Raw genomic sequence first — 24,381 nt, 5'->3', positions numbered from 1 at the left:
ACCTAACTCGTCGTCATGAGGAGCGATGCAATCAGGGACTCTATTAAGGGAATTATTTATTATGTGAACCCTCTAAATTGAAAAACTGCAACAAGATTAACATTTGGGCAAGAAGGTATTTACATTTCAAACGTGAAATGATGAGTTCCCTGTTATCAGCACGGTTGTTAAGCACCACGCTGTCACCAAATGGAATCCGCACGTAAACACGCTGCCTTCACCGTGTTACTGGCGGAACAAACCATTACCACTGGAGCTACTGGGTCACTCTCCAGCCCGACAGGGCCTTGGGCGAGCCGCACGTGTGACCGAGTCAGGCCGGGCTGAGAATCATCTGTATGTCGCGGGGCGGAGGGGAGAGCCCGGCTCACAGTCGGGAGACCTTGCCAACGGCGTGTGCGCGAAGCCCCCTCACCGTTCAGGGGGCTCCCGAAGTGGTTCTGAGTCTTGCTGCAAAGCATAATTTCTACAGCCTCCTTCTGCAAATACAAAGGTGAGAAGAGAAAACAACTCAGAGGGGAGAGACGGAGCAAAGGGAGGGAATTCACCCGACCCTTGGTTCCGTGTGGTTTTGATGTGTATACATAGCTTACAAGCACCAGACGGATTTGATTGGATGGTAACTTTGCTCTGGAAACCTTTGAGGCCAGGACCCTGCCATTCTGGTAGCTGACACTGTGGTCAGAAAAAAGTGAAAGTTTTGAAGCCTATTGGATTACTACTTAAGAGGGTCAGCTCTCAGACGGACTAAATGCAAAATGAGGGCATTTGAAGGGATGGGGGAAAGCCTGGCAGGAGGCCGGTAGATGTTAATAATTGGACACAGGAAAATAAAATCCGCCCAGCAAGCACAACTTCGTGATTCTGAGGAAAGATCTTCTCTGTCCTAAATCAGGATGCGGGCTGATGAAAATGCTTAAAACAACAATTCAGTATACCAGCATCCTATCTTCCTTAAAGTATTTGACTCCAAAACAGTGCATTCTGCTGGAAGCTCTTCACTCACAGAAGACCAATGCAAGGATCCCTCAAGGCGGAAATCTATTTCTCCTGGATTCTTAAGACATTAGCTTCCAGGGGCGCCTGGGTGGCTCAGTCGTTAAGCGTCTGCCTTCGGCTCAGGTCATGATCCCAGAGTCCTGGGATCGAGTCCCACGTCGGGCTCCCTGCTCAGCGGGAGGCCTGCTTCTCCCTCTCCCACTCCCCCTGCTTGTGTTCCTGCTCTCGCTATCTCTGTCAAATAAATAAATAAAATCTTAAAAAAAAAAAAAAAAAGACATTAGCTTCCAAAAAGATCTGCCCCTATCTACACACTCACCACAGAGATGGCTATGGATGAATTCCTCTAAATCCCAGAAAGAGTAAATCAGAACAGACAGAGCACCTTCAGTAGGGAATATTTTCATAGAGCAATTTCCCTAAGTACTAAGAGTACAACACTATCAAATCACTGCCCTTTTATCCTCTTAGGAATCCTGAAAACTAAAATGCACTATTCTCTGCCTAAAAATATGTCCACACACCACTATGTTCCTTTTAAAACAAAGATGCCTAGAGCTGGTTATTACCCCATCTCATGCACCGATGTAAAAAATTGTTGGAAGGTGTTTCCTTGGAATCGCAAACAGGTTCCTGCTGGGAGAGCGCCCTGTTTCACAAACATCATCTAATTCACTCTGCTGCTTGCATGCCCCTAATCTGGGATGCACAGGAAGAGCACCTTTTGGAAAGCCATATTCTAAGAAATACATTCTTGAATAACTGTACACAATGGCCCCTCAAATCCTATTATGGGCTGGGTTTTTTTTGTTTTTTTTTTAGAGAGAGACCATGCACACATGTGGGGGGGGGGGGAGCAGAGGGAGAGGGAGAGAGAGAATCCCAGACAGACTCCACGCTCAGCGCAGAGCCCCCAGTGGGGCACGATCTCACGGCCCTGAGCCAAACCAAGAGTGGGAAGCTCAACCAACTGAGCTCATACCAAGCGCCCCCCACCTTCTGCATCCTGTTTTAAAGATTTTTTTTTTATTATTCATTTGAGACACAGAGATACAGAGAGAGAGAGAGAGAGAGAAAGCATGAGCAGGGAGAGAGGCAGAGGGAGAGGGAGAAGCAGGCTCCTCGCTGAGCCAGGAGCCCGATGTGGGGCTCGATCCCAGTACCCTGGGATCATGACCTGAGTTGAAGGCAGACGCTTAACCATCTGAGCCACCCAGGGGCCCCGTTCTGCATCCTGTTTTAAAGACCACTTCCCCCCGGGGCGTCTGGGTGGCTCAGCTGTTAAGCGTCTGCCTTCGGCTCAGGTCATGATCTTAGAGTCCTGGGATCGAGCCCCACATCGGGCTCCCTGCTCCGCGGAGAGCCTGCTTCTCCCTCTCCCACTCCCCCTGCTTGTGTTCCCTCTCTCGCTGTCTCTCTCTGTCAAATAAATAAATAAAATCTTACAAAAAAAAAAAAACAAAACAAAACACCATTTCCCGCTGATCCCAGCCCAGTAACATCCCAACTTGGGAGCAGTTTCTGCTCTGTGGGGGCAAGGCCAGCCCAGGGGTTGGTGGGAAATTCCTGGAAGGAAGCCAAGGTGATGGAAGAGCTCCATGCCACCAGCCTACATCCTCCTCAGAGTGTGGAAGGGCACTGTGTATGGAGGCTTGGGGGCGGTGGTGCTCCAGGTATGAGCTCCAGGTGGGGTGTGGGCATGGGAGAAAGGGAAACAATGATGGAAGGGGGGTAGCTGGGAGATGAGGCGGGGGAGGGAGATGGGGGTAGGGCAGAAGATGGGCCCGGGAGAGGGTGGGCTTGGGGAAGGGGCTGGGTACTGGATGCAGGAGGGGAGGGAGGCGAGTGTGAGGTGGGGAATGGGTGCCGGCAGGGAAGGACAGGTGAGGGGACAAAGGAAGCCAAGCCTCTAAGCCTGGATACCCAGGGCTCACCCCTAGGCGAGCCTCTCCTACGGTCCCCTGCAGAGTCAGACCTCTCCCCACCAGATCTCTCAATCTCAGTGGCAGGTCAAGCTTATCTGGGGTGGTCTTCTTCCGTTCCAGAAGGAGAGCATGAGTAGCCAATACCCATTCCGTCCCTTCTTCCAACGGACTGGATATTTTATCAGCACAGCTCATGTGAACAGGTGCCGGAGACGGTTTTCGATGCACCGAGCAGAGGCCATCATGCTAAGCTGTGAGTGCATACTCCCCAGCCCACGGAGAGATCCCCGGGCCTCACAGAGGTTTGTCACTTGGGTGTCAGTTAGTAAGCAAGACTGAGGACTGTGCCAAGACAGGGAGAGGGACTGGCTCTCCTTAGGTCTGTAATAAACCTCCATTTGTCCCTGTGAGTCCTATTTCGTCACCATGTAAAGTGTGAAAATGTGCTCTATTTGTCTATAACACAGAGCACAGAAAAATCATAGCCTCCTCTTTCCTCACCTCAGGCCCATGCACCTTAATTTTCTAGCAATATATAAACATGAAGATGGGGTGGCTACAGATCCCCTAAACCAAAAAGATGCCCATCCACCTCTCACCACAGACTCCTGCATTTATTTTCCCCTCAAGGACAGATTTATGTTGATTGCATGAGACAATTTCCAGAGAACCAGAAAAATCGTCCTTGGAAATCAGTTACAAACGGTGGCAAGGAATCACTCTTAAATTCATCTTTTTTCATGGTGGGGGAGTTCTCATGCAAAAGAGCAACATGGGTTTAAAAGGCGTTGGATAAGATATACAGAGACAGCATGAACCCCTTTTTCCTGAAATTAAGAAGTACTAATTCCTTGAGAAGAAAAGGTAATGACAGATACAGGGAGGAGGACGTCGTTGAGCTAAGTACCCGCTGAAGCTAACAAACTCACATCAGGAGCCAGCTCCAGCAGAGTCAGCTAGCCCGTATCCAGGGCCCACCACCAAGCCTGGCTTGTAGTGCAAGTTCAGTGAATGCCGGCTAAATGAATGAATGAATGCCTCTACTTGGTCTGACTCAGCCAGACAGGAGCAATTCCATTACCAGAACTTCATACTTTGATTTCAGAGAGAGACTGTGTATGCGTGTGTGCGGGGGGCAGGGGGTGAGGGTGTCAGAGGGAGAGGGAGAGAATCTCAAGCAGAGTCCACACTGAGCACAGAGCCCACACTGAGCACAGAGCCTAAAGACATGGGGCTCGATTCCAGGACCTGAGATCATGACCTGAACCTAAATTGAGAGTCAGATGCTCAACCGACTGACCCACCCAGGCGCACCCCCATTACCAGAATTTCAAAGAGATGATGTACCACATCCCCCCATCAACCTGTTCAGAGGTTAGGCGTGCAAACAAGCAACCTACGCAGAAACTTAGGAAACGTCTTTCCCATGAAGCACAAGACAACACATAAACTGGACAGACCCCTGAGCACTGTGTCCGCCCCCCACCCCCAGACCCCAACGTGGGGGCAGTGTACCAACCGTTCTTATAAATGCTATGTGGCCATAGGGTGGCATCTTAGCCACATCAATGAGTAGAATTTTGATTTGAGCTGTAACGCAGACAGACCTTGAAAACGTTATGCTCTGGGAGACACACCAGACAAGACCAGAAGGACAAATACTGCAGGATTTCACTTAGATGAGGGACCTCGAATAGGCAAGTTCATGGAGACAGAAGATAGAGGTTACGCGGGCTGTGGAGAGGGAGACACTGTAAGAGTGACCTACTGCACAATGGGTACAGTTTCCTAGGGAGGATGATGGAACAGTTTTAGGTAGAAATAGCTGATTGCACAAGAAAATGAATGGACTTGAATGCCACCGAACTACACGTTTACGGATAATTAAAAGGACATTATGGGCGCCTGGGTGGCTCAGTTGGTTAAGCGTCTGCCTTCGGCTCAAGTCATGATCCCGGAGTCCTGGGATCGAGTCCCGCATCGGGCTCCCTGCTCAGCAGGGAGTCTGCTTCTCCCTCTGCCCTTCACCCCACTTGTGCTCTCTCTCACTCTCTCTCAAATAAATAAAATCTTTAAAAAAATAAAATGACATTACGTATATTTTACCGCATACAGAATACATGACTGACATGAAGGTGTTTATCATTATTTAGTCGCTTCTTCAATCTGCTATAGAATGAATGGCCCACAGGTTAAGATTTTTCTATCAGCAACCCAAAAGAGGTGAGAAATCCCAGCTACGGAAAGTCCCCATTATGCCACAAGGAGTTGTGACAGGACATTGCTTCTTTAAATGCCATTTAGTAAAGTAAAGTGCTGGGCAAAAAGAGCTCAACAACTCAGGCAGTAAACCAAGTGGGCACAAGGAAATAAATGAAGGAAGGAGGAGGGTCGAGAGCAGGCGGTAATAATAAACGTCAAGAAGTCCAAGATTATTAAGTCAGAGGAAGAAATAAAAGAAACTGGAGTCCGCAATAAGGAAAAAAACTGCATCAACAGATAAAAATTTAAAGACATTTAAGGGAATAAACAGTTAAAAAACACACCTGTCTCATGAAAAATTTATTTTCTATTCCTATAGAAAATAGTTTAGATTTCCAAAATAACATCAAAGCTCTTCTTCTGGTGAGCAAGTGGCTTTGTTTTAGTCATTAATAAACGAGCGGGCAGATTCCCAGCGCCTGACCCCAGGGCACTTTCCCTTGTCCCACCTACACAGAAGGACCCATTTCCCAGACATGCCCCGGGAGGTCACGCTGTCCTCTTCATGGAAGATGCCTTCCTCTGGACTCCAGAAACCTCCTCATCAGTCACAGCCTCACTCGGCTGTCCCCCCTGACCTCCGGCAGGCAGGTGCAGCCCCACAGACCCATCCTCACCATGTAGGAGGATGCTCAAGCAGGGGTCCTTCCTGCACAGCAGAAGGGGCAGCCTGGCTTCCGATCCGGGCACTCTACACTCTCTAAGCCGTTTGATGATCAGCTGCTCTGGGCACTGCCTGCCCCCTCACCCCCACTTAATTACAACCCAAACAAAGTAAGCAGTGAGTAAATCATCCTTGAATGACTCCTTTTCAGAATAACAAAGATTTATTTTTAAAGTATTTAAATATGTCAACACTAAGAGACAGCTTAAATCAGCTGGGAAGAGGGAAAGCAGTCAATTGGGACACAGAGCATCGCATCTGAGGAAAGACAGACAGCAGACAAAGCAATTCAACGACGCCTTCTGCATTATAAAATGATGACACAAGATAGCGTCACCAATCGGCCCAGTGTTTGCAGCATGGGGGGCAGGTACTGTGCTGAGCGCTTTCCACGGAGATCCGCATTTAATGCCGATATTAGGGGAAAGAGAGAGAATTCTTTGACAGAGCACAAAAATGAGGCTTAAAACTTGGATGGAGCTTCTGCTCAAGGGCACATGGAGCAAGGAGTCCCCAGTAGCAGAGTCCCAGCCAGGACAGCAGACCCCAGGTTGGACCCACTCCAGCCTCCGCCATCTGTCCCGGGTCTTCTGTGCTGGGTCACTCACTGCCGGCCCTGACCCAGCTTTTCCACCACTCCCCTCCTCACAAGCCCCCAACACACACACACACACACACACACACACACACACACACCCCCCATCATGACTTAGGGATAGCCGCTGAGTCTCTGGGGGAGGCACAGCCCCTGTGTCCTGCGGCATGTGCCAACCAACAGTCAAACATCTCCATCCTCTCTCTGGTTTCTTTCAGATTTCTAAGAATGGGAAAGAGGGGCCCCTTCCAGCGAGGCTGGAGACAAGACTACAGATCAAACAGAATGGTACACAGCAGTGATTTAAAACCTAGATTCAGAATACCCCTCAAATAGCCCTACTCATAAAAAGCAAAGCAAAAAAAAAAAAAAAGAAAGAAAAAAAGGAAAACAAGAAAAATCTTTTAAGACTCAAATGTGTTTAAAAGATGTTGTGTTTTGAACATGAGTGGCCTTTCTTCCAAGGAGAGTAACATAATACAACAAATTTTTCTTAAAAAACAAGTCAATGTTCAGAATTCCAATGCAAAACTAGTCCTACCGACACAGCATTTTGCTTAAACTAAGGTCTCAGTTGCTACCGTCACGTGAAGAGAACATTCTGATGCACATTCTTTAGCAAGAAACAGAACTGCACAAAGTTATGGCGATACCAACCAAAGCTTTAGTCATATAAGAACATGTCTAAAATGATTCTTTAAAACAAAAAACTCTTTTATTTTGAAATAGGTCTAGATTTACAAAAAGTTGCGGAAATAATACAACATTCCCATATACCCTTCCCCCGGCTTCCCGTCATGTTCATATCGGACATAAACACGGCAATGATCCAGAGGATCAACACGCACATGATACGATGAAGCAAACGACATTTTGTCCCTAATGTGCTCTGGAGTACTTCCTTTCCTTGTCAGATCCAGACACTTTGGACAAGTGCAAGAAGTTATTTTGTAGAATGCACCTCAGTTTGGGGTTGTCCAATTCCTCTCTTGATTAGATGCATTTTGGGCAGGAAGACCACAGAAGTGACAGTGTGCCCTTCTCTGGGCAACACGGTGTCCCGTGCCTTGTTCCTGGCAAGGTTAAGCCCCATAACGTGGCTGCAGGGCTGCGAGCTGCTGGGTTTCTTCCCCATCAATCACCACCCTTGTCCCTTTAGTAACTGGTAAATATCTTCGGAGAGATACTTTAAGAAATGCATTCTGCTTGCTGTGTGTCAATAAAGTTAGAAACTCAGTGCAGCTGAAAGGATACTCCTGTAAGGAAAGAGCAGTTGCTTTAGGATGAAGTAGTGGGATACGCAACAGGCCAGGACAAAGTCAGACCCCAATGCTGAGCAGTGTGCAATGACAGGCACCGCATTTCAGAATAACCGAAAATCTTTTCATGTAAAGATCGCAACGTGCTGACTGCAAAAAATGTCTCAAAAGAACATACACACAGAGCCAAAGTTTATTCTTTTGCAGAGAAGTGAGGTCCCAGGAGGTGGGAAGAAGAGATACTTTAAGCTCATGCTAAGGTTAGCTAGTGATTCTTCAATGTTACGGACACAAAAATTAACATACGGCTCACAGTGTATAGTTCAAATGGCTAGCACACTTGTATCCTTTTCTGAAGGAAAAACTCCCAGCAAGTATTTTTAAATGCCATTTTTAAAAAGAACTCTTGAGTTCAATCATGGATGAGGAGTTAAACAAGAGCATAGAGGATACTTAAAATGTCAAGGGATGTGTGTGTGAGCAAAAGTCCAGGCAGCTCACCAAGCAGAAAGAGAACCCCAACAACTCATTCCCAGTGGACCATTTTGGTCTACTTGCCAATGATCCAAAGGATGTGCCTCATCATGGCTTAATTTGGGGTAATTTTTATCCTGACCGTAACAAAAGTTCTATTTCAAAATGATACTATAAATATAACTAAGCTGATGGCTAAATTCACTGCCAATAAACACGACCATTAAAAAAAATGATTTCTTATAAACCTAAAACTGCTTTTAAAAAAAAAAGTGTATTATTAAAAAAAAAAAAGTTCTAATGAAAAGTAGAGGAAAAAATCCACATGACCTGAAGTTATGAACAAACACATTCTAGATCCATCATTAAGACCTAGGAGCACTGACCCAGCAGATTCATTTATCTGCAATCATCAGCTAGCAATCACGATGGAAGAAAAGTTAAGTATCAAGCCACAGAAAGCCCCCGTGTCTTCTGTTCTTGCTGGGCGGTGTATAAATGAGAAGAATGGCTGAGGTTAGCATATTTAAACCAAGAAATGCACTAAAGACATACTTAGGTGAAGTCTTAAAATATACGTAAAACACTCATTTAAAAATAGTATAGTAGTTCCCCCTTATCTGCAAGAATACATTGCAAGACCCCTGGTGGGGTCTGCAGAGAGTCCTAAGCCCTGTAGATACAACATGGTTTGTGCTGTATGTATAGATCAGACAGAGTAAGAGGTTCACAACGATAATTTATAAAGAACAATTTTAAGAATATACTGCAGGGGCGCCTGGGTGGCTCAGTCGTTAAGCGTCTGCCTTCGGCTCAGGTCATGATCCCAGGGTCCTGGGATCGAGCCCCGCATCAGGCTCCCTGCTCCTCAGGAAGCCTGCTTCTCCCTCTCCTACTCCCCCTGCTTGTGTTCCCTCTCTCGCTGTGTCTCTGTCAAATAAATAAATTCTTTAAAAAAAAAAAAAAAGAATATACTGCAATAAAACTTAAGGGAATAGGCTCTCTCTCCCTCTCTCAAAATACTTTATTGTATTATACTCCTCCTTCTCGTGATGGTGAGAGGTGACAAAATGCCCGTGGTGACACGAGCTGAGGTGGATGACACAACAGCAGCCTACTACTGACCTTCCGACCTACTACTGTCAGACCATCTGCATCCAGACCACAGTCAACCACAGGTAAGTGGAAAGCAAAATCGCGGATTGGGGTGGGAGGTGGGGGGAAGGCTACTTTATTTTTTAAGCAGCAACTTTTTTTTTTTTAAGATTTTATTTATTTATTTGACAGAGACACAGCGAGAGAGGGAACACAAGCAGGGGGAGTGGGAGAGGGAGAAGCAGGCTTCCCGCTGAGCAGGGAGCCCGATGCAGGGCTCGATCCCAGGACCCTGGGATCTTGACCTGAGATGAAGGCAGACGCTTAAGGACTGAGCCACCCAGGCGCCCCCAGCAACAACTTTCTTAAGTAAATATAAAGGAGTGGCTATCCAGCCTTACTAAAACACAAAGTCATCTAGTACGTAGTTTACGTTTTAAAAATTCAAGCAAACATTTTATGAACCTGCGCTGTAAACCATGACCAGTTTCCTTGGATTTCGAGCCAACCCGGCCCCGTTGCTCCCAAGAGGTATGACCTTGAGAAAATACACTCACTTCCCTCGCAGGCATGGGGTGGCGGGTAAAAGCACCTCTTCAAAGGGAACCCTTTGTATGACAAAGCTACCACGCCCCAGCAGAGATTTCTGGGAGCTGATGTCAACGAGGAACAACTCAGTGCCGGTGGATCAGGGGAGCAAACACATTCACTGCAGTGGGCTGAACCGTGTCCCCTGAAAACTCTGATGGAGGTTTTAACCCCCAGGACTTGCAAATGTGACCACAGATGGAAATCGGGGTCTTTTGCAGATGGAATCAAAATAAGGAGAGGTCATCCTGGATCAGGGTGGGCCCTAAGTCCAACGATTACTGTCTCTGAAAAGAAAGAAGAGTTTTGGAGACAGATGCATGGAAGAAGGCCACAGGAGGCCAGAAGCAGAGCCTGGATGATGCGGCCATTAGCCAAGAACACCTGAAGCCACTGAAAGTGGGGAGAGGGGCACGGAAGAGATCCGTCCTCAGAGCCTCCAGAAGGAACCAACCTTTCCAACACTTGATTTTGGACTTCTGACTTCCTGAGCTGTGAGAGAATAAATTCCATTGTTCTAAGCCATTCAGTTTGTGGTTATTTGTTACAGTGGCCAGAGGAAACTCATACAGGATAATAATGGTATCATGGGGTGTGTGTGTAAATGTATTTACATGGTACATATGTTATACCACGTATTACTAGTATGTGCGTGCACACACCTTACATATTAAACATCTATATCGTATATACACACGACATAATACATATATATTACATATATGTGTGTAAAAATCCTTCTATATCAGAGGCATATCCTGATATATTGATGGGTGACAATGATGTGGTGTCTGAGATTTGCTTTATTTGAGAGAGAGAGAGAATGAGAGAGAGCGAGTACATGAGAGGGGGGAGGGTCAGAGGGAGAAGCAGACTCCCCGCCGAGCAGGGAGCCCGATGCGGGACTCGATCCCGGGACTCCAGGATCATGACCTGAGCCGAAGGCAGTCGCTTAACCAACTGAGCCACCCAGGCGCCCTCTGAGATTTGCTTTAAGTTACCCTAATAACAATAACAAAATACTAAGGGACAGATGTTGACAGTGGCTGAAACACGAGTGACAGGTACATGGGAATATATGAAATATTCTATACGCTTCAAGTATGTTTCACAGGTTCCACGTCAACAAGCCAAGAGTGTATCCGTCGGGGACTAGCAGGCAAGTATGTAAACTATATACGCAGCGTTTGTCCCAATCTTTAAGCAATGCAATCAACTCTAATATCTAATTTTATTCACCACTCTCTTTGAAAGAGAAACAACAAAAGCACAGGAACCCCATTCACTGAAGCTGGCGAGCAACCATCCACCCGTTTCTTGAAATAAATCTCACTTTCACAAAGCTGCCCTCCCTCCAGGCTTGTTCAGATGAAGACCCCCACTAGGGTGAAGAACATACACCCACATCTGTATGAAAATAAGGGACTCGTACATGCAGTGCGCCGACAGCCCTTGAATGGAAAGGAGGGGATCCACAAGCTGAAAATACCACCCTTTGCTAAGGTGACCACTTCAGGAATGCGGCCCCCAATGGGATGCAGCAGCAGGCTGCCTGCAAGAAGGCAACGGGCTTACAGGTCTCATTAGCGTAACGGAGGCCAAGGCCAACGACAGGACCGTAACATGGGCGATCCCGCTGAAAGCTACTATGAGCACAGCTTCAGTCGCGGACTGGGTGGTTCTGAAGCAATAATGCAGGCTGTGTCTACATGGGCGGTCAGCTTTGCAACACTGCATCTGTCCCAGGGAAGCTGCAGCCGTTTGCTGCATGGCCTCCAACCCCAAGGATGCTGCGGGAAACGGTTAGCTGCATTCCTGTAAAGATGCTGAACGTTCCGGATACACTGATTCAGCAAAGGCCGGGCCTGATTCTCCTAATCCCTCCTCAGGGAACATTCTGCTCCAGCTTCACCTAAACTGCCCTGGAAAGAAATGAAATCAGAGGGGCAGCTTTGAGTCCGCAGCCTTCAGGAGAAACCTCAGCAGGATCTAAATGGACAAGGGAATGAGAAACAGGACTCAGCTGGGCTGGGAGGTCCGCCTCCACCAGCAATCCAGCCCCTCTGATTCACTCCGCATGCAGAACGTTTCCTTGGATGTGACCCTCACATTTCCATTTCCTTTCAGAATTCGGAGACCTGCACATCTGGACGGGGCAGGGACTTGGCCCTCTCTAACAAGACAGCCTTTTGGCGGAGAATCCATCCTGCAGCGCTGAGCAAATGAAAAGCACCGCACAGCACGGCTTCGCCCAGCACCACTGACATGCAGGGTGGGATTCCTCTCTGGTGGGGCGTCTTGGGCACAGCAGGGTGCCGAGCAGCCTCCTTGGTCTGCACCCACTAGATGCCAGCAGCACCTCCCAATTTGGACAATCAAAAATATCTTTGGACACTGCCAAGTGTTGTCCGGGGGGGGGGGGGGCGGCAAAATCCCCTTTCCACGAAAACCAGAGTCCTAGAAAGTACCTTACTGGAGAGCCCAATCCCTGACATGTTCTGGGGCAAAGCGTGAACTCTGCCTCCTTTCAATTTAACCTGGTGGTCAAGAAATGGTAGAACCAATCATCATCACCAAAGAGACCAAGAGAAAAGAACTGTGGACATGTAAGTTGAATCAGACCCCCTCAGATGGCCTTCCGGAAGGTAAAGAAAACAAATTCTTTTGAATAATTACCATGTCGGGCCTCACAGGAAAGAGGTCTTTAAAATTTTAACTTGACCGTGTTGCAATTTCTAGGCACTCAAGATGGATGGTGCAATCATTTCTCCAGCAGCAAGGAGAACCGTTAACACCACCAAAAACGACAGTGGTTTGAGGACGGATCGGATTCTAACGTACATCAGAGCCAGCTCCCAGCCTGGCTCGCTCTATCTTCTCGAACCCAGGTAAAGATTCCCCGAGCTACGTCTGTCTGTGCGTGTTCGGCACCTGACTTTCTCGCAGACGCCCCCGTGCTCCTGCTCGGCTCTCCTTCGGGGGGAAGAACAGAGCGGGGCACCACGCTGCAACGAACAGGCGCACGGGCAGGGAGAACGCCCAGTTGTAGCCGGGCCTCCACCCCCAAGCCGCCCACTCCTCATCCACGTCAATGCGCACTTCCGTCTCCCACGGGGCTCGCTGGGAACCAAGAATCTCCCCCACGATGGCCACGCAGGGATCCCCACATCCAACCCGCCGGATCCAGAATCCCCACACGTTGAGGGCACCGTGGGCTGTGTAACGGGACAACCACCTCCAGTGATCCGCTTCCCCCCTCAGTCCCTCCCAGGGCCTTGCAGGAGGGCAGGCTTCCGAAGCCTGTCTCAGCTCACACGTGCGTGCGAGCAGAGAGCCAATCTAGTTATTCTCGCCCCCAATGCCAATTCCATCAGGAAGCATTCATGCACGAAATGGGAAGGCCGGTCCGTCAGAGGTACAGTCAACAACCTAGAAGCAGTGCTTGATGACTGCTACTCCCCGCACCACCCCCACCCCAGTCAGGGGCAAAAAGTTCCCGTGGTAACCAAAGTGAAGGTCAGTGCTGGTGAGGACGCCTTCGAGCGGGTTTCCCAGAGCACTGAGGGTGGGCACCTAGGCGGCCCATTTCAGATCTGTTTCGGCCTCTTGCATCACGTTGTCGTCGAGATGGATCCTGTTACCACAAGACGCTTCAATTCTCTGCAGAAAAGGACTTTCTGACACTCCCTCCCCCCTGCGTGTGGTTTTACTTCCATGGTTAAGCACACAGAGTAATTTACACATTCACAAATATTTAGGGGGAAAAAAAAAAAACCACAATAAACTGCCTGGAACCATAACATAATGCCTGCGAGTCTTTGCTTCAAGGAATTTTACATTAAATAAGATCCAAAATCCCCGTGGGGCTTCGGGTTTGCCAGAGAGCTTATTTCTCTGAATGATTTCCATTTAATTCCTTGGATAACGGTCTTCAGAAGTTGCTGACGCATCTCTGGTTTTGCAAATAGGATAAAAATCATTTTCAGAGAATAGAAGCATCATGGATTCACTTTTTTTTTTTAATCATCAATATTTTCTGTTTGGCAAGCCATCCGAGCTTCCTCGGGATGATAGATGCTGCAACCATTTGCAGGATCCCGAAAAGAAACGGCCAATTCAAGTCCCATTATGCCGGGCGCGGTCTCCCTGCCAAAGCCGCCCCCTGCATCCCGTCACAGGCGACCCATTTGTACTCGGGCACAGGACGGCACTTGTGTGAATTGCAGCATGTCGGCCCACGTCGCCCCGCCAACAGAGCCCCGTTTCAGCCCTCCATCTCTGGGGCTTCCCTCCTGCCTGCCCCAGCTCGGCGACGACGAATTTTCAATTGCAACGCTTAAACACGTATATGTTACTAATTACGATACCGACAATTTGGGTTTCTCCGCGTCGGGGGAACCTCTAGCCGCAGCACTTTGGTTTGGGGGGCAGGGCCTTGAGGACCCGGGGAGTGGGGGACCACCTCCAACCGGTGTGTGTGCCCGGGGCAGGTTTACTGGGGAGCGCTCCTACAAATTTTAGCACGGCACTGAACGGGAAGTTACGGTTGCCTTGCGATTATCCAATGAATCTGCCTTTGCCAAATATTGCCAAGACTGGTTTGCAAAAGACAACCTTTCCAAACGCTTTCTAGGTATCTTGGAGAGGTGAGTAAGCGAACCTGGACGTAAGGAGGGCGTCTTTGGGCACCGCAGCCCCCTCCCACGATGCTGGGGAGCAGGGGTGTGCAGAGCTAAGGGTCAGGTTCCCCTAAACTGGATTTGAGAGAACACAGCCCAGAGCAGAGAGCTTTGCTTCCCCTCTCATTTAACAACACAAAGCCAGCTCACTAAAGCACATCAGACCGCGGCTGTGTCACCGTTCTGCCTCCTAACCAACATCGACTTTCTGTTCCTACACTGGATGTCCAAGCCACGCGGAGGCGGATGCCTGGCTTCCTGTCCTCACCCTGGCACCAGCGGGCTGCACGCCTGCCTGAGGCCTGACCCCATGAGCAAGCCCCATCTCTGTACTTATGAGACGGGTCTGCAGCTGTCTCTAGCATCACCAAGGACGATGCCAGCCTTGTGAATCTAAAGCAGGGTTTCCCCACCATGGCACTTTTAACGCTTGGGTCCAAATCATCCCTCGTTAACTGTCCTGGGCACTGAGCAGCATCCCTGGTCTCCACTCACGGGATGCCATGGGCACCGTCCTCTGAGATACGAGGACGCAAAATGCCTCCAGACATTGCTCGATGTCCAGGGAAGGGGAGGGAGCGGCGAATGCAAAATCATCCACTTGGAGAAGCCCTGTTCTAAACAGGTTAAAAGAGTCCCACACTGGTTTCCAGGTATCGAGCTATGTAATCTTAAATGAATTAAAATTAAAGAAAACCTGTAATTCAGTTCCTCGGGCACAGGAGGCTCATGTCAAGTGATCAAGAGCCCCACGGGGCTCACAGCTATCTCACTGGCAACACAGATACGAACAGCTCCCTCTCTACACAGAAAGTTCTACTGGAGGAGACTCTAGGTTATCCAAGTTCTTCACTGTTCTAACACACGCACATGCTTCTCGAGGTCCTCAGCGGAAGAATAACTAACTGGTGGGCACATTCAAACTAACACCAGACACATCTGAGGTTCTACGCTTGGGAAAATGGGAAAAACTTTCATGCTATTCAGAGTTAAAAACAACAACAACAACAACAACAATCTGGCATTTCTACAAACTGACCACTTGACCTTAACCTCATAATTTTAATATTAAACTCGTATTTCTTTTTACTGAAGTATAATTAACATAGGATGTTACATCAGTTTTAGGTGTACACCATATTCAAGCAAGAAGACATTTACTCTAGGGCACCTGGGTGGCTCAGTCGGTTAAGCGTCTGCCTTCGGCTCAGGTCATGATCCCAGGGTCCTGGGATTGAGCCCCACATCGGGCTCCCTGCTCTGCAGGGAGCCTGCTTCTCCCTCTCCCACTCCCCCTGCTTGTGTTCCCTCTCTCGCTATGTCTCTCTGTCAAATAAATCAATAAAATCTTAAAAAAAAAAAAAAACATTTACTCTAAATTTACATGTAATAAATAAAAAAAACTATGAATTCGAAAAACACTGAGATTGGCCTAAAATTGCAAATGTGTTCGCAAAAGGAAAATGGCTGACTGCTACCTCAGTTACTCATCCAAGCAAGATCTGTCTAAATGATAGCCTCACCTCATCAGGTACTCCTGGTATCTGCCCAAATGTGGAGACACAACCCCAGCCTGATTCCTGGACAGAGCACACACATGCATGAAGATCTGAGCAGATACCAACCCAAGGGGCATGGGGGACAAAAAGAGCCTAACACATTTAAAAGTACACTTATCTCACACAGAACCTACATGATAAAAATAACTTTTACTTTTTTTTTAAGATCTATTTATTTATTTGAGAGAGAGAGAGGGAGAGCTGCGGAGCCCAGTGCAGGACTCAATCTCACGACCCTGAGATCACGACCTAAGCAGAAACCAAGAGTTCATGCTTAACTGACTACACCACCCAGGCGCCCCAATAAATATAACTTTTAAAATGTACATTTGCATCTTGAAAATCTTCCTATATTGTTTTGATAGCCAACAGTTCATTGGGTTCCTCTAGATCTTCATCTGCAGGCATCTCCATAAAAAGTAGTACTGGAATGTTCACGGTAGTATCATTCACGAGGTCAAACAGTGGAAACAACCCAAGTGTCTGTCAACTGAGGAATGGAGAGACAACATGGGGTCATTCCATATGACGGAGTGGCATTATATGGCTATAAAAAGGAACGCAGCATTGACACACACTACAACATGGATGAGCCTCGAAAACATGATGCACAGAAAAAGAAGCAAGTCACAAAAAGCCACGTAGTATCTGCTTCTGTGTAACTGAATGTCCCAAACTGGTAAATCCACAGGGACAGAAAGCAGACTAGTAGTCGTCAGGGGCTGGGGAGGAGGACATGGGGGGAGTCGCTGTTAAGGAGTGTGGCGTTTCTTTCTGGCATACTGAAAATAATCTAAAATTAAGATTGTGGCGACGGCTGGATAACTCCGTGAATACACTAAACACCTTCAAAGATTTTTTGTTTTTGTTTTTGTTTTTTTGTTTATCTGACATAGAGACAGAGAGAGGGAACACAAGCAGGGGGAGTAGGAGAGGGAGAAGCAGGCTTCCCGCCGAACAGGGAGCCTGATGCGGGGCTGGATCCAAGGACCCTGGGATCATGACCTGAGCTGAAGGCAGACGCTTAACCGTCTGAGCCACCCGGGCGCCCCACACTAAACACCTTCAAATCAGGCTCTTTAAATGAATGAATGGGATGGTAGGTGAATTACGTCTTGATGAAGCTATTAAAAAACCTGCCTTTGGCGCAAGCTGCTCTGGGCCACCTATCACAGGGTATGAATGATGAACACGCTCATAATGCACGATGCCTTCTTCACGATGGTTAACACAGCCAAGCACGGGGCATTTCCACTCTGATGAAGTGAAGCGGGGGTCATGGTGGTCTGGGGGGTACTCACTAGCTTGACTGTATCAACACAGGGGTAACCTTTTCAAAACTGCTTCCACACTTTCCAGACAGGACACTTCCTTCTTGCTGGTGACTCTCAGACATATGGGGCAAGCCCCCTTCCTCCATCATCCCACATAAAGTGTGTTCCAGCCAAGGTGCTGGGAGGCAAATCACCAAGCAGACCTCCTTGTGTCTAAGCATCTGGCACATTCTGTGGTGCATTCCAGCCACCAGCTCAAGTCCCAAAGAATGATCCCCAAATGCAGTCATTTTACTGCCGTTCCCCAAATCCCTACCTGGCCCAGTACACCCCATTAGGACCTGCGTGTGCTTTCCTCCTCTTCCTGAAGTCATACTGAAGGTGACGGGCTGCGTATACTAAGATGCCCAGGAGGGTCCCCTCGATGCTGGAGCTGGGCCTCTCCTGCACCTGTCCCTGCCCGACACAGCGCTTGGGGTGCACGCTCTCCTCAGCCTCCGGAGACGAAACAGACCCGGGAACTTGTTTTTGCCCCTGGGACGGCCACAGCCTCCTGGAGATGCGGAGTAGCTCTGCCTGCAGCCCGGGAGACTCCCGTGGAATACACGACTCCGCGCTCATTCTTGGAGGAAGCCCAGAGCACAATGGCACAGCAGTAAGCCCAAACCCGAGAAGACTTTGCACATCTCTCCGACAGGGTGATGGATTCTGTACCCACCGGGTCACGCCAGCCCTTGCGAGTCACGGTCCAGAATTTCTTTATTCATAGGTTAACAACTCACCACAGCTGCAGAGTTTAGAGATTTCAAGAGCCATAAATCCATCTGCTCCCTGCTTATCTGAATTTCATACAAGATTAATATTCTACCTGCATCCTCTGACAAAGACAAATAGCCACAGAGTACAAAATGACGATATTCTATGGAGGTAAATACAGGGAAAAGAACTCAGTGGCAAACGTGCTATCTGCAACTAAAATTTGGGAGTTTAGGGGAATCCACCTTTTGTAAATCAGACCGTGCGTGGTCACACAGAAAAATGTCTTTAAAGCAGATGAAGAAGATATTAAAGGTCAAATACAGTGCCTCCAATAGGAAGGTCTTTAAATGAAATCATGAAAGTACCCAATAATAATTAATTTTAAAAAGAAACCATAAATTAAAATTTAAATCATACTTAAAATTAATCAGCAATATAAAATCGAGATTAAATGCAGCCCACTGTCTAAGCCACAAAAATCCTCCTGCTGGGAGGACCTGCCTTACAAAGGAGCTTTTCTTTAGATTTACAAAACGACAAGTGGGTGAGAGTGTCTTATTTCATTAGTTTGAAATAAAAAAGCAGGCGTGCATTTTGAGGAACTTAAAATGCCACGAGAGCACTTTGTGAAGGAAGGAAAATTGCTACTGATGCTCCAGGTTCTGTAACAGGATTTTAACTATTTCAATGAGCTCGGCGCTTGCCCTCCACCTTTTCCATCCACAACCAAAAATCAAACCTTTGCTGTCGCAGGCCTCGCAAACAATGTCCCGCTCCACCCCTAGCACCCAGCACTCAGAAAGCACTCATTATCCGCTGAACAGATGAACAGATAAAGCCGTATCAGTTCTGTTGTCCTACTTTGCACCAAAATGTCAAATGCATTCTGATTGCTGTGTGTCAGTAAAGTTAGAAACTCAGTGCAGCTGAAAGGATACTCCTGTAAGGAAAGAGCAGTTGCTTTAGGATGAAGTAGTGGGATAGGCAACAGGCCAGGACAAAGTCAGACCCCAATGCTGAGCAGTGTGCAATGATAGGCACCGCATTTCAGAATAACCGAAAATCTTTTCATGTAAAGATCTCAACGTGCTGACTGCAAAAAATGTCTCAAAAGAGCATACACACATTCTTGTGCAGAGAAGTGAGGTCCCAGGAGGTGGGAAGATGAAAGCCTATTCAAGGACAGGTGCAGGATGGTTCCGGGTCATAGAGAGCGGTGGCCAGAGACGAACAAGGGGAAGGAGGCAGGAAAGAGATCTCATTTCAAGAGTGCAGAGTGGAAAGTGGGAGGGTAGGGTGCCTTTCTGGAAGCTTCTGTGACTGCTTTAAATACTTCAATTGCTCCTGCTTTGGAAGCTAAGCAGGTAGAACAAATGTACAAAGCTCATCGCAGAAGAGTACAAGTGATTCTTGGACAATTCAGGGCATAGGGACACCCACCCCCGACACAACTGAAAATCTGCCTCAAACCTCCGAATGCCCCAAAATGAACAGCCTGTTAACTGGGAGCCTGATCGACAACACGGACACTCAATTTACACTTGCGTAGTATGTGATATGTATTACATACTGTATTCTCATAATAAAGGGGACTGGAGAAAAGAAAACGTCATTAAGAAAATCATACAGAAGGGCGGCTCAGTCGGCAAAGCGTGCGACTCTTGATTTCAGCTCAGGTCGTGATCCCAGGGTTGTGAGATCGAGCCCTGCGTTGGGCTCCATGCTCAGCAAGGAGCCTGCTTGAGATTCTTCCCCTCTGCCCCTCAACCTGCTCATGCTAGCTTGTGCATGCTGTCTTGCTCTCTCCTGTGTAGTATCTGTTCTTACCAGTTTAAAATAAACCTTTTAAAAAAAGAGAGAGAGAGAGAGAATATCATACGGAAGAGAAAATAATTTGAAGAACTGTACTATGTTTACCAAAAAAAAAAAATCTGCATCTCAGTGGACCCGCACAGTTCAAACCTGTGTTATTCAAGGGTCAACTGTAGTTCATAAGATAGAATGTTGTGGTTTTTTGTTTTGTTTTGTTTTAAGATTTTATTTATTTGAGAGAAAGAATGAGAGAGAGCACATGAGAGGGGTTAGGGTCAGAGGGAGAAGCAGACTCCCCGCTGAGCAGGGAGCCCGATGCGGGACTTGATCCAGGGACTAGAGGATCATGACCTGAGCCGAAGGCAGTCGCTTAACCAACTGAGCCACCCAGGCGCCCCAGAATGTTGTGTTAATAGCACTTGAGGATGTGCATGAGGAAAGGTCTGGCAGTTTCTGTGTGGATACAACACAATTTCACCACAAGAATCCAGAATCATTTGCTATCTCTGTCTACACAGTAGTGATGAGTCAGTCACAAGGGATCCAACTTTAAAATATTTCTTTGTAAACCACTCAGCCCTCCAACAATGGATGAACAGATAAACCAAACATGGTCTCTACACAGAATGGAATATTATTCAGGGTCAAAAAGGACGGGGATTCTGACACATGCTACCACATGGATGAACTTGGGAGATATTACACTGAGTGAAATAAACCAGATGCAAAAAGACAAATACTGTTTGATTCCAACTTTGGGGTACCTAGAATAGGCAAATCCGTAGAGACAGAAGTGGAATGGTGGGTGCCAAGGGCTGGAGGACGGGAATCGGGAGTCAGTGTTTAATGGGGCAGAGTTTCCGCTTGCGAAGGTGACGAAAAGTTGCACAAAAATGTGAACGTAATGACACTGAGGTGAAACTCAAAAATGGTTAAGGTAGTAAATTATATGTTATGTGTATTTTATCACAATAAAAAAGAATCCTTTCTAAATCTCTTAAACAGGTACTAAGTAAAGGCATGATCTTTCCCTTGTAGTCTTTTTGCAGGAGACTATTTTCATGTCAGGGGTTCCTTTAAAATTTTGCTATTTTTGTCCTACTCTGGGCTTTGGCTCGGGTCATGAGATCGGGCTCTGTGTCGGACTCTGCTGGGCACGGAGTCTGCCTCAGACTCGCTCTCTCTCAATCCCTCTCCCTGTGCTCACGCACGCACTCTCTCTCTCTAAAATCAATCTTTAAAAAAAATTTGCTCATTTTGCATACAGACGTCTTATGAAGGTAGGAAACTTGAAAAATTACGTAATTATTCTAAGTAATAAATTCAGAATCACTACTGACCATAAAGAAACCAAATATGGTAAATTATTTTTCTTAATAGATTATAAATGAAGTTAAGCCAGTTAGATGCCTATGAATTATACGTCTGATCATGTTGTCAAACCTGTATTTTTTAATACAAAGAAGAACGTAATTTAGGAATAGAAATCCAGACTTATAGCCTTAGTATCTTCCAACTTTATAGTTACACTGACCGTCGGAGCCACCGGAGGAGGCCCGCCGCATGTAAAACTCCCCACTGCGGTGCTTCATACCCATGCCAGAGCCTAATGTCACTACTATGAAAGAAAAGTCCGTAGTTTACACATGCAAAGTTGTGGGCCATGCCCCAGACCAGCCAACCTCATCACTACTGAAATTTGGGCCAGTAACTCTTGCATGTGGGAGGACGGGAGGGAAGCCGTCCTGTGCCCTGGAGGATGTTCAGCAGCATCCCGGGCCTCCACCCTCTAGATGTCCATATCCTCCATACACACACACCCCAAATCCTGAAAAATAGGTCTCCAGACTTTGCCAAGTATCCCCTAGGGGAAAAAACACCCCAGTTGACAACCACGTCCTGAACTGAGAGACACTGAGAGACCACCCACGTTTACAAAGCCAACAGTAGGAAAAACAACATACTTGTGAATTATTATAAGAGACAGATGTAGTGAGAAATGTCAGAAACGAAAGAATTGTTCCATCATTTTGAGGCCCCTTCCTAGCCGTGTTACAACCAGAATTTAAAACCAATTTCAAGGGGCGCGTGGGTGGCTCAGTTGGTTAAGCGACTGCCTTCGGCTCAGGTCATGATCCTGGAGTCCCGGGATCGAGTCCCGCATCGGGCTCCCTGCTCGGCGGGGAGTCTGCTTCTCCCTCTGACCCTCCCCCCTCTCATGTGCTCCCTCATTCTCAAATAAATAAATAAAAATCTTTAAAAAAAAAAAAAAACAATTTCAAGAGTTCATTCTCTGGTGTAATTCATCAAGAACTTAATTAATGTCCATTTGAGTCAAACTGCAACATGAAACTCATTAGACTTTCAATCCATAGTTGGGAAGAGGGTGCGCTTTTCCCAATCTGCTTGGGCTCAAGAAAAAAGGAATAGCCAGCTTCTCACAAGGAAGCAGTTTTCCTGATAACCTGGAGGCAGCGTCTGCGGGGCTCCGTGTGTGTGTTCTGGGCATTCACGAAAGTGGATGAAGACAAATGGTGTTTGAAAGAAAAGAACACTGAATAAATGTGAAGGGCAAATTGAAAGGGAGAACAAAAAGCCGAACTGTGTTATTAAACAGCACTCATCGAGGACTTTTCATCAGCTGGAGACAACAAAAAGCAATTGTGCTATTGGATTATCCACACGGAACTGACACCTTTAAATCAAGAAGCTATGGTTGCAAGGTCACCCGCGAAGCTTTACTTCTTTTGATAAGACAGATCAACAGCACCCCGCTCTACCCCACCGCACTCTGAGCCTGCTGTAAGACCCCTCTGGGGCACCACCTTTACCCAGTTAGTATGAAACCCCCGAAATGGGGTTGGTCTGCAACAGGGCACAGCGCCCAGGAGTCCCTGTCTTGTCCCTATTACAATTTCCAGTCCTAATCAAATCTAACACTAAACCAATCCTTCAGGCTCCAATGCACCACTTCTCTGAGCCATGGCTCCCTTTGATCACAAGTACCTGGATCATTCGTGCCCTTCTTGGATTGTATGAAAAAAGAGGAATTGGTGAGAACTGGTCACCCATCTTGCGACTTAGACCCCAAAAAGGACGGCAATCAGAGATGAATGAGAAAGCAGGCGGCAAGTGTTTAGAATAAGCCACACCACACAGACACACACACACACACACACTCTCTCTCTCTCTCTCTCTCTCTCTCTCTCTCTCTCCACCCCCCCCCACCCCTCCCTCCACACTGGGCAAACAGCATACAGCCCAAAAGCAAACACTGAGCATTTCAGGGTTCTGAGTCACTTCCAGGCTGTGGATGGGGAGGAGGAGAAAAGAAGTAGAAGGGAGAAGCGGGAATGCACACGGACTCCACAAAACGCTCGGCAATTTCGTGTCTTGTACCAAAGGACTGCGAAGTAGGGATTAACTTCCCGCTGTACAGAGGAGAAGACTGAGGCTCAGGGGTGCTAAGCAACTTCTGGAGGTCCCACAGGGCGTGGGTGATGAAAACAAGAGGTGAGACCAGAGCTGGCCGCCTCGAGGCCCCCGCGTGCCTCTCCCTCTGTCCTCACGGGAACAGAAGAGCCACGCCGAGGCAAAGGGCACCGCACCTTTTACTGTTTCGATTCACTAACCCCCCCACCCCCCCACCCGGGGCGGGGAACAAGCAGGCCCCTCTGAAGGCAGCTCCTGGAAACAGCATGGCCGCATGGCTGGTCTCTGGAGAGCGCAGCCAGGTGGTTCTCTGCGGCAATCGGTGGGGCATGTGCCCGATGGAGCCCGCAGGTCTGAGCCCAATCGCCCGCCAGCGAACAACAGCCCCAGGGCTTCCTGCTGGCCCCGCCGCGGACGGCACTGGAGGCTGCCTCCTTGAGCCACCTCGTCCCCACACACAGCAGTCCCCCAACGGGGAAGCAGCTCGATGGTGACTGGGCTCTGCTCCTTGCATGGCAGCTGTCTGTCCACGAAGGCAATCGTCCCCGGTGGCACGATTCAGCGCCCAGCTCCTTCCGTGTGGCCAGGGGGTCTCACCCTCCATCCGTCAGCAGGGTCTGGATGCCAGAGAGGCCCAGCACCACTGCCGGACCCTCCGAACGCGGCAGCTCGGGAGGGGTTTCAGCCAGCTGGAGCCCGTTCCAGCCGCCCACTCCCCCACCGGAGCCCGGGGGCCCCACGGCCTCGCTGTGCCCTTTCTGTGTCTGGTCAATGGACCCCAACAACGGCACTGATCTCCCAGGACTACCTGAGGCACAAACTGGGGACTTAAAACCGCATCGGCTCCACACCAAAACCTGCGCACGGCAGCTCTCTTTGTACGAGCCCCCAGCTGCGAAGATCCCGAAGGCCCCTGAACTCGCGAATGGATAACTAAGCTCTGGCCCAGCCAGACAGCGGTACCCCGCTCGGCATTCAAAAGGCACGAGCCGTTGACACCCACCA

The 24,381-nt window shown here is 48.1% G+C and overlaps 1 protein-coding gene across 9 annotated transcripts in view; it reads right to left on the bottom strand.

Moving 5' to 3' along the window:
* The window catches only part of TBL1X (transducin beta like 1 X-linked), a 244,372-nt gene that overhangs the window by 130,704 nt on the left and 89,287 nt on the right, over positions 1 to 24,381 (bottom strand). Inside the window, exon 3 of one of the 9 annotated variants that reach the window (XM_064573712.1) lies at positions 416 to 479. The exons of the other annotated variants lie outside the window; for them this stretch is intronic. The gene's annotated coding sequence lies outside the window, so the exon portion shown is untranslated. The remainder of the gene's footprint in view (positions 1 to 415; positions 480 to 24,381) is intronic. 9 annotated transcript variants of the gene reach the window in all.

Source organism: Mirounga angustirostris, unplaced genomic scaffold (assembly GCF_029215605.1).
Source record: "Mirounga angustirostris isolate CCGP_5_RB_7025 unplaced genomic scaffold, mMirAng1.0.hap1 SCAF_11, whole genome shotgun sequence".
NCBI classification, from domain to species: Eukaryota; Metazoa; Chordata; class Mammalia; order Carnivora; family Phocidae; genus Mirounga; species Mirounga angustirostris.
Note: the sequence above shows the minus strand (reverse complement) of the source record. Positions and strands in the feature narration are given on the sequence as shown.